Source organism: Haplochromis burtoni, unplaced genomic scaffold (assembly GCF_018398535.1).
Source record: "Haplochromis burtoni strain Fernald_Lab_line unplaced genomic scaffold, NCSU_Asbu1 Contig_323, whole genome shotgun sequence".
NCBI lineage: Eukaryota > Metazoa > Chordata > Actinopteri > Cichliformes > Cichlidae > Haplochromis > Haplochromis burtoni.
Genome location: NW_024582684.1, coordinates 227,876 through 239,142, shown reverse-complemented (window position 1 = coordinate 239,142; position 11,267 = coordinate 227,876). Strand labels below are relative to the sequence as shown.

The 11,267-nt window shown below is 40.2% G+C and overlaps 1 protein-coding gene across 25 annotated transcripts in view; it reads left to right on the top strand.

Moving 5' to 3' along the window:
• The window catches only part of ptprdb (protein tyrosine phosphatase receptor type Db), a 163,662-nt gene that overhangs the window by 63,367 nt on the left and 89,028 nt on the right, over positions 1 to 11,267 (top strand). The window lies entirely within an intron of this gene.

Here is an 11,267-nt window from a genome sequence, read left to right as displayed (position 1 = left end):
TGTGTGTGTGTGTGTGTGTGTGTGTGTGTGTGTGTGTGTGTGTGTGTGTGTGTGTGTGTGTGTGTGTGTCTTATCGCTTCATTAGCCTGTGGATTTCTGGGTCAGTCATAGCCTTGTTCCCACTGTCTCAGATGCGGTAATTACCCTCACGTGAGCCTCGTCTGATAATTAGGATGGTCCAAGCGGGACTCGGCCATACATGCGCATACACACCCTTCATGCTCATACGTGTGAGTTATTAGTGGAGAGCTTAACATGCAGTACAGTACTAATGGGATTATCATTGCTAAGGGTTCCACTCATCAAGCTCTCACTCCTCTCTCTACTCATCATCAAGCAGGATTCTCAAAAAATGAGAAGACTCAGTGCTTTCTATGCAATGTAATTCTTTCTCTTTTTCGTGTTTCTTTCTTCATTACCTTTAAGGACATTTTAATGAAAGTTCATTCAATGGATTCTATGGATGGATGGCAGAACAGGGGCCTTCACAGATGTGCACGCTACTCATGCCAAGAGCACTAATGCACATCCACAGCATCACAAATACTGGCTTTTCAATTGCGCACTGGAAAAAAATTTATGGTCCCTTTCCTCTTTAGCCTGAAGGACGCAGCCTTCATAATTTCCAAAAAGAATCTCAAGTCGTGATTTGTCAGGGAACAAAATCATTTTCTAATTCACTCTGGTCTCCATCTTAAATGAACTTGAGCCCAGACCATGCCCTTTTCATTTTTATGCATGGATTTTCTTTGAATAGCAGTTTTAACTTGTATTTGTTATTGCAGGGACAGTTTTTGTTCATAAGGATTTTCTAAAGCTATTGACCCCATTCTCTGATTTCCACAACAGAATTTCATCTGGTTTTAGTTGAAATATTAAAAATCACAGCCACCTAAATATTGTTTTTCAGCCATGTCCAAGATTTATCCAGCTCATAATCATTCAATAATATTGTGACATCATTCCCAGTGTCTTTGGCAGCCTTGGCCTACTTTGAAGGGCAGCTGGCTGACATGAATCACAAACAGTGTGTGCATGTTCAAATTCCCTCTGGCTTCCATCCACCTAAATTTCACCTTTTTATTTTTTGTTTGTACCATCAACAGGTTTGCAGGAAGTATGACACACAATCGATGCTTGTATCACTGATGTTACTGACTTCTTCTGAGATTAATTCCTATTGACTTAACCAAATCTATTGCATTGACTTTCTACTAGGCACTTTATTACAGTCATTTTTTGCAAATGCCACGTGGCTCATTGGTAGTCACTATAAATCACTCATAACAGGAAGCTTTAACATAACCAGATAGGTTTGATTGTCCCGGACAAACCCCCATTTATCTAAAACTTGTACTAACAAACTGACAAGCAGGGAGTCAATGCAAGAGCTTTTCTTGGCCCACCAGAAGAGAGCGAGTGTTTGAGAGAGAAATAGAAGCGCTTTTACAGCCTGCATTAGCTGATTGTCTGTGTTACTGTTTTATGTACAGCATATACTGAAGTCTCCAAGTTGTAATAATTTTATTTTAAATTTTTGAACTGCTTTTCCATGCACCCATCTTTAATTCTTATTTTGAAAGGCTGAGCTTCTCTGAGATGATCTTTTAAGCTGATGCACCATTACTGAATTGTGATCAAGTAGGTTTTTTTGTTTATTTATTTTTTTATTGTTAGAGTTACACAACTTTTTCAGTCTTTTTTACCCCATCTCTGCTTTTTGAAAAGTGTTCCTGGGATCAGATTAAAATGACCTTACATTTTTTAAAGAAATATGGTTCTCAATGATTGAATTCTGTTTTTTTCCATCATTTTTCTCATTATTCCCTGTCTGTTTCTGCTGTTGGGTTTAAACGAAATATCTAAAACACCAAAATAAGATCTAAATTAGTTTCTATCTATGACTATATAGTAGTATTTTCCAAGCATTTTGGTCAGTGACTCCATGCAAACAAAGAGTCTTTTGTACAAACCCTTATTTCAGATTGCATATGCAGTTCTGACCACTTAAACCAGACTGTTTTGTTTGTTTTTTCTGTGTATCTGAATCTGTTTAGAGGCACTGAGGATTGAAACAATACAGTATTTTACCAGAAAACATAGGAAGAGGAAAATGTTTTGTGCAAGAAATAGTTTTATGCTTTATTGCCATAAACCCACCTGGACAGTCTGAACACCAGACTAGGAATTACTGGTTTATAGTCATGTGTGTCATAATGAAATTAATTAAACTTAGAGTAAGCTTGCATAATATAGTCTGTGCAAAAGTGCACAGGCACTTGAACAGGTTGTCCTACTCAAAGTGATGCATGAAAAAAATCCTTACATTTGAATAAGAATATGAAACCAAAACAGAAAAGATATGACTGTGAGGAAAAGTAATACTGATTTGTTGGTCTGTTCATGTATCTTTTAGTTAAAATGACATATTAACCTCTCTTCATCTGAGCCACTCTCGGCCCTCTCTCCCATCGCCACTGCACCCATTTCATCAGCTCATTTAAAAGTAATATAACCCATAACCATTCAATTTCCACTGTGTTTATTCTGTTGACAGAAATGGTAATGGAGATATTGACTGCAGAGCGATTGTGTCTAGGCCATTGTGCTGAGTGGTTCGATGGAGTGGAGTGGATGACTGGAGGGCTATCTATCTGTGATGTTACATATAGTGTTGAAGTCATGGGAAAGAGAGACCCTCTGAAAGCCACGAGCTTAAATACCATGCATAACACGCACAAACATAAAAGGACAGCACAGACACACACACACAGGCAGACACACAGGCAGTGGATTAGGATGGGGATTATCAAAGCATAGCTGTAAAACAGGCAGAGACAGATCAGTGTCATACTTCATAAGCACTCGCGCACACACACATTGAGTGTGTATTAAGAGTGTACAGTAAGATGGATTTATTTTGAGGTGGATGGTATGATGACTTTGGTTCACGCATCATGACTGAGCACCATTCAAGCTTAAATAGGAGGACAGTTCGGTTTAACAGTAGAGAAGCTTTAGCAATCAATTATGGAGCTATAGAGCTCGAATGGAAGGAACATAAAGCTGCAGATATTTCCTGTCTGGGTCTTGAAGCATTTTACAATGTGTGTTTTTACTTTCTACTAAATGACCAAAGTGAAAAATTACAGTGAAGCACACATTTGAGAGCTTTATATGTTTCTATTACATCCATAAAAAGAAAAAGATAAAACCTCAGATGATGAGCTGTGATGCAGCTAAAGTCTGACAAAAAGTCAATGAATGCCAAGCAGATAATATTTGACCCTCTGGGTAGAAAGGATCATGGTTACCTTTAAACTGGAATGTCAAAACGAGATATGTCTTCTTCAAGTCCCTAATCACTACCTTTATAGCTGTGCAGGCTATTACGATTGTGATCTAATTAGTCACTTTGTTAATTCTTAGTAGAAAAAAATATTTTCTCTATATCTAAAGACATAAATGCTTTCTGTGTCACTGTGGTCTGATTAACATCTATAACAGCTAGACATACAATCATTGTAATTTTCATGGTTGATTTTGATTTTTCTGAGAGCCTGACCTGCTTTTCTTCCAAAGAACTATAACTGCCATAATGTACAAACAAAAATGAAATTTTCTCCTCTTACTAAAATAACAGAAAGCAAAGTTCTCTGCTTCTCGAAAGAGGTACAGATAAAAGAGCTGCTGTACTTTTATCTGATGATTTTACCTTACTAAACAAAAGCAGGTGCAGCCGATTTATGCAACAAAACAAGCCTCAGTCACTTACATAATTTTAGAGTACGTTTTATACTTCACCAGATAACAGGACATCAACCTTTTTCTCTTGTCTCCATAATTTTGCTTATATCTGCTTTTGTCCTTTCACTGCTGATACCCAGGCTCATGATGAAGCTGTTGACTTTAGCTTTAGCGTCTTCAAACGAGGCATGTTGAGCTGGCTGATGGTGATGTTCACCTACAGTTTACTAAAGCTAAATGTGTGGTTTGCTCACTAACAGGGAAAACTTTGCTAATAGCCAATGGCTGCATTCAAACCATATGACAGCATATTGGGACTGTTTGCCTGCGCCACTGTGCGTGTATTGCATATGCATAAAACAGACTGGCGCGTTATTGGATATAGGTGAGAGCGACCACGGTCTGAGCTTAGTTCACTGAAAATGTGTTCAATTCTGGTCTTCAGCAGGCTGATTGCTGCATCTTTAATGGTGGCTGGTGGACTTTGTAACCAATCTTGACCTAAGTTGTCATGCTGAGCGTGGAAGACACAAACTCACATTATCAGAAAATGAGAGCTCTCAACCACTCACCTTGTTAGTTTGTAACAGTCTCTGATTCTGTGCACTGCTGTGAATCAGAGTGCATATGAGCTTTATACTTTGTGCTGTTTCTGATGAATTTCAAAGTAAATGGTAAATGGGCTGCATTTATCTTTTCTAGTCTTATCGACTACTGAAAGTGCTTTTCACTTTAAGCCACATTCAACAAATACCACACACTTTCATACAGCGCTTTATTGAATACATACAAAGCTTTGTCACACACAGTGACATATCAAGGGCAGTTTTGGGGTTCAGGATCTTGCCCAAGGGCACTTTGATATGGTGATTGAAGCATAGAGCTTCCAGTTAGGCAGGTCTGTACTCATCCTAATATTGCGATGGTACCTTCTGTCCGCACTAGTCAGAGCTCAGTCACACACTTCATATATGATGAAGCACCAGTCATATGCTGACTGAGAGCCTCAATCTGCGGCCATCTAAACTTTAGCCCTGCCGCATCAGGCATGTCGGTCACCAGACATCTGTCATCAGCATGCAGCTCAGCGGAGGTCTGTGGCTCCTCCGTGATCCCATCTTCTCTACTACTGTCAAATATAATAATCAATCTCTTCTTTGCTTCCTTTTATATTCACTCTGCATATTTCTGCCTGGTCTACTCAAACTCTCCCCTCTTACCCTCCTCCTCTTTCTCCTCCTCCACATTTCTCCTCTCTTCTTTCAGCATGCTGAAATATATAACTAGCAATTTGCCAATCTCTCCCCCTATGACACACATGCACGCTCGCGCAGACGCTCATGCACACACAGACACATGCAGAGTTATCCAGACCGCAAGAGCTTCTGTGGTGTATAATGACAGATAATTGGCTATTGTGGGTTTGCCCTCGGCAGCAGGAACCAATCACAGTGACAGCCACTTCTCTGTGACCCGTGCATGCGCGCGTGAGCGTGTGCGTTCACGCAAGTGTGAGTCTCTGTGTGTGTGAAGTGCTGATAGTATTTTATTTTGCTGTCTGCTTTTGTTGCTCCGTGCATAGAAGTAATTGCTTGTCGAGTGTGTACAGCAAGTAACTGACAGCTCTCTTTATAGTTCACAGTAATGCATTTATGTAAACATAAATAAGCTGTTCGGCGGCAGCAGTTTGTGTGACAGTGTGAGTGTGTGTGTGCGGGAGCGCGATTGTGCGAGTGTGAATATGCAGGTACAGCCTCCTTATATAGCACAAATTTCTTTTGCTTCTCGTTTTACATTTTCAGGGTTTATACACCCAACTTGAGAATCTACAGCCTAACACAGTGCAGCCTTGCCAACAACCATCAGTACTGTGATCATTTGCCACTCATTTTGAGTCAGCATCCATGGGTAATGGTCTGTCTGCTTGACATTTGTATAGAACCTGTTGAATCCAGCTGTTCCTAACAGTAGAATAATGATTTTCTTTTTTCTTTTTCTTTTTTTTGGGGGGGGTGAAAAACAATTCTGATGTGTTTCACGCTGGAATGAATTGTCACCACATCAACAGCAACACTTTTAGCTCCTACAGTGGTGCTGATGAAGGATATCTTGCTCTTTTTTCGTGATTCGCTCATCTATTCCTCAAACCTGCTTTCTGTCTCTCTTTCTCTACCACTTCCTCTTCTCTTGCTGTCTCTTCACTCTTTTATCTCTCTCCCTGTTTGCACCGATTCTCATTTCCGCTCATTCAATAGTGGGAAGTGCTGATCCAACCCATGCACACAGACTAAATGAGATCCTGTGTGCGTGTGCGCGTGCAACGTGTGCATGTAGCTCTGTGAGCATGATTGTTTCTGTATTGCTAATACACTGTACCATAAAAATGTGAGCATTTGTGTGCGCGTGTGGGGGAGGAGTTGTGTACTTCATCATGCCAGCCAGTTCAATATTCCCAAATGCAATTTCCTCAATGTGAAAAGCTCAGGCTGGGTGTTCATCATTCTATACTCCCTTCTTAGTGTTCAATAAAAGCTTCTTTAGAACTGCCAGGCTGCTCGCTCTGTGGCTCTTCCTATTTTGTCACGCCTTCATTTTCAGTCTTTCTCACCGTGCACAGTCAAGCACATGTGCACGCACGCACACTTTGAAGTGTCATACCTTTGTGGCCTTTGTTAAACAGATCTGTCTCAGGTGCACGGTTACAATGTGTATCATAGCATGTTGCCTGAATGCTTCTTTGTAATTCTGCTCAACATTCTGAGCCTGTAACATGTCATTGAGACCACCTAAGCTCATCTGCAATGTGTTTGCAAAAATCAATTCTAGTTATGGAGGTTTTAACATTTATATATAAATGAAAACACATTTCAGAAATCGATCAATTCCCATTGCGAAAGCTCTGAAATACCTTTTCCAGCAGCTATTTCAGAGGGGATTGACATCGTCAGAGCTAAATCAACATGTTTACAGTAGTGAAAAAGAAAAAATACTCAATCCCTTTAAGACTGATAACAAAGAATTCATAAAAGAAAATGGTAGGTGTAGAGTGAATTGGACAATACAAATGTGTTGTTATCCTTGTTTATCCTTTTAGCGTGATTCCGATATATGACTGCAGAAAAGAATATAGCTTTCATACACTACAATAAACAAGTCAACAGCTTTTCCCCCGACATCCCCCTGACTGTTTATGCCTGCCTTATTAGTTGCATTAGTGTCTCCCGCTATGAAATTATAGTCGTAATTGTCCAGGTGCAACTAGAGAAGGTGCCATCTCCAATACCAGCCAAAGTCGCTAACGGTTAGCAACTGCAGCCTCTAATGTCTGTGCAGAAAACAAATGACGGGAGCACTAGCAAATGTCAAGTTGGTGCCTAAAGGAAGGAAGAGATAATGATGTGTTATGCAGTCATAGATGTGCAAATTATACAAAACAAATTTTTCACGTGCACTAAGAGAAAGATGCCCGTGCGTGTCACTGACTTGTCAGTGTTTAGCTTCTGATCCATCTGGCAATCCCACCGTACTAAAAACGACCTAAAACACGCAGCTGGAGTCATAAAAACACAATCTTAAGCTACAAGGACTGGGATTCCTGCAACAGATAATAAATATCCTGAGCACAGAGCTCTGATCTCAACATCACAGAGTGAATCTGGGAGTACAGAAAGAGACAGGAGCGACCAAGAATCCACTACACAAGTGGAAGGCTTTCCTTGAGCAAGTTCAAGCCTGAACCTTGTAACATTTTCCTGTGTTTAGTGAACCTCCATGAAATTAAAGAAATAATCAATTAAATATAAATTTGCATATATCATCAGGCATTTTCTTGCAGATCACTCCTTTAAAATGGATCAAGCAATTTTGAAAAATTGAAAAAATCAACCTGATGATGTAAAAGTGTCAAAATCTCAATTTTTGAAAACTATTCTTCTCAGTATCTAGAGTCGTCCAGCTTGCATAGCATGTACACGCTGTGCAGCGTGTGTGTGTGTGTATGTGGGAGTCGAGTGTGTTGGGAGGGGGACATTAATCATTAAGATCATTAAGGTTAAAGAATGTGTGAGTGTGTGTCTGTGCGAGTAGTGCAAGTGGGTGGTACTGTGACTCTCTGTGATGCTGAGATTGGAGGCAATTATTCGAAATGTCATGGCTTTAATGGGCTTCTGCTCTGTTCCCCTCTCATAAGTCATGACTTGAACTCTCAAAGTGATGAAACAAGAGCCCGTATGCTGCGACGCTGTGTGTTTATTAAATGCTTTTTTGTTTAGCATACTCTATCGTTCCTTTGTAGCCTCCTTTTACCTTCATTTATGTGGTTTTCTTTCTCTCGCAGGCTGTGTTCTGGCAAACCTTTTCAACCCGTCAAGCGTGCGTATCAGCAACAGAATTAATGATGACTGCTTTCTAAATATAATTAATAAAATAATCCCATTTATGTTATCTTTTAGAAGATGAAAGCACCACATGCCGCAGGTGGCGTGATGCAATCGGCTTCTTTAGATTGATACTTTTTCTCATTTTGCCTCTTTAGCTTGGACTTGAAACGAAGTAGTCAAGAAATTATTAAAGTGTGGACCACATTGTTGTTTTGACCAGTCCTAAAGCTCCTGTTATCTTTCTGATAGGTTTTTTTTGTTGTTGTTATTTTTACAGCCTAATTACGCCCACTTGCACTTTCTATTCTTTGTACAGCTTATTGAGATTTCTCATTAAGCTGCTACCAAATGCAAATTACACAATAATAATGAACTCGAGACCTTTATCGGCTTAATTTGTCATGAAGTAATGAGGCAGCAGGCTGCACCTGACCATGAGACTTTTTGTCAGTGAACTTATTATTAATAAGCTTGTGAAAATGGAGGGATGATGTTAAAAGGACAACATGGCTTTAATTCTTGAACGGCAAAAGAAATATTTCTGTTAAACATCTTGAATTAAAGCTGAAAGTCTCACACTTCCTTTTAATTACTTTGTTTTAAATCCCATGGCATCGCACAGAGTGAAACGTACAAAAATTGTGCTACCCTCCCGATATTTATGGACCTCGCTACTATCTCTACACCACAGGAGTAAATCCATAAGTGAGCAGGACACTTTGTATTACAATCACTTATTTAAAAAAGAAAATTTGCCGCCCTTACAGCCTGGAGTACAACCAGCTTTCCCAGAACTGTCGGGACTTTTCGTAAAACATATTGGAACAATTTGCACATCATTTAAGCCCCATATTTAATTGGAAATGGTACAGAGACAAGATATGAAATGTCGGAAACTAAACTATTATTGTTCTTATCCTCACTTTGAATTTTGTTCTTATTTGCATTTCGCAGTCCCCAGTTTTTGGAAAATGGGATTTTAATTTGTTCTATCTGCTTGTTAACAGTTTCGAAGAGATTATTATTGTTCCAGCTTTTGCCACAGTGGAGCACTGATATGTTCATAGGGGTTAATAAGTGCATTTAAACAGTACTCAAGTTCATGCATGGCTTTAAAGCTGATAAATAAATTGGCTCAAAGTGTGCACAGTGCCTGCGGGGAGCATGTGAACCACAGTGCATGTGTGTGTGTGTGTGTGTGTGTACACAATCTTGCGTTTTCACATACAGAAAGCATCCATGCATAAACACACACTGAACGTTGAGCGCACAAATCCATACATATTTATTAGAGGATCAGCTGAGTATTTTATCAAGAGCTGTTTGTACTATGGACTTGATAGAGAGCGCGGGGTGAAATGAAGCAAAACAATAGCAACAATAGTTGCAAAGAATAGTATAGGAAACAAACTGACACATTAGCACATGTGTATTGTGCAAACGTGGTGCTGTGTCTTGAAGCTTATCAAAACAGAGCTCTGAATTCTATTTTAGCCAGTGACGCTATCTTGATGGCAAACCCCTTATCTCCTATGTGCTGAGTTGTTATCTTTTGAGTGTCCTTGCATGTGCCTGTGCATCATCATGCACGTATGGGCATTCACATCGTTCTCCCGTGTGCGTCTGCGAGAGAAACAGAGCTTTGCATCTGCGTGGGTGTGTGTCCGTGTATGCCCCAGCCCTGCCTGAGGTTGTGTTTTCTTTCACCCAGTGAGCTGAGGAGTTTCTGCAACAAAAGCACGTTTACGGCTCTCCATCTCATTTACATTGTGCTGATGGGAATCTGCTGAACGACTGATTGTGTTTGGTGTTCTAGGTCAGCACACACAGATAAGTCTGTGTGCATCTAAGTGTTTCCCTATGTGTGTGAGTGGCGCACGCGTGTCTTAAGGCCCGTCTCGCCGGCTGACTTTGCTGACTTTCTTTATCTTTGTCAGCCCTGACACTGTTAGCTTTTTACACGCCATCTATATTTATTTTCACACAAAACTTGCTCTGCAGCTCATCATAAAAATGAAATGTAGAAACACTGTAAGCCACACTGTGTTTAACCTCACACGCTGTTATAGGCCTATACGTAATTATTGATTTGATCTCCTTATTAGAGTGAATTGTTGAAGCTGCTCAGAACACATTGTTGCCTGCGAGGATGACTTCTTTTATGACCATTCTGGCATATGAATAAACAGCAATGCATTAAATTAACACCAAACTAAATCACTAACATCCATACTGGCATAATCTTGTTAGAAGCATGTAATCGCTGTAAGCAGTTCCATCTGGTAAGATTTTGGATTTGATCTTGCACTCATCATACAGTTAACTAAGCTGTAGTCAGAGCAGTTCATCTGTTTGGCAAAATTAAGGTGAAAATGATTTTGTTTCTGCTATCACCCTGTTGGACTCCCTTTTCTGTGTCTGTATAATAGCACAATTTGACGACTGTTGGCCTAATACCATGAAATGTTCAGGCAATAGCCCGAGTTTATCTGGGAACTGCTCCTAGCTGCAGATAAGATCAACACCACTTGTCCACAGATAAATTGCTCCTGTGATTGCACCCCTCCCTCTAAAATTCTGCATTTTATCCCAGAGAGCCTTTTGACAAAAGAAGAAAAAAAATTTAATCTAAATATGAAGTTTTAATTTTCCCAAAATAATTGAGAAGACTGACATTGTCAGTGTTTGACACCCCCCCCCCCAGGCAGAGGAGATGATGGATGCCATATCTCTTCATTCTGTTGTGATATAACACGTAACGCACAAACTGCATTAAAAGTCAGCTCACTGCTTATTTCACTCCTGTCAATTTGATAAGACACCGAAACTGAATATGTGACTACTGCCGAGCTCCTTATCCACCAGCCCTTTCTCGCCACTCGTTTGCCTGGACGATCTCATCTCTTGCCGGGGGAGGGAGTGACGATAACGGGAGTTGAAGCCTTTTGGCGATTCCAAATCGCTGTATGGAACTATGCAACGGACTCCCCAGAAATAGCGTCGCAAACATTATGAGCGGCGCCTGCGGCTTTAAATATGCCCCAACTTCACTCCAACCACCACACCGGGGGACTTAAGCAGCTACCTTACCGAGTCACACACACCGGGTAGGAAATTATTGGAGCGAGAGAGAGAGAGAGA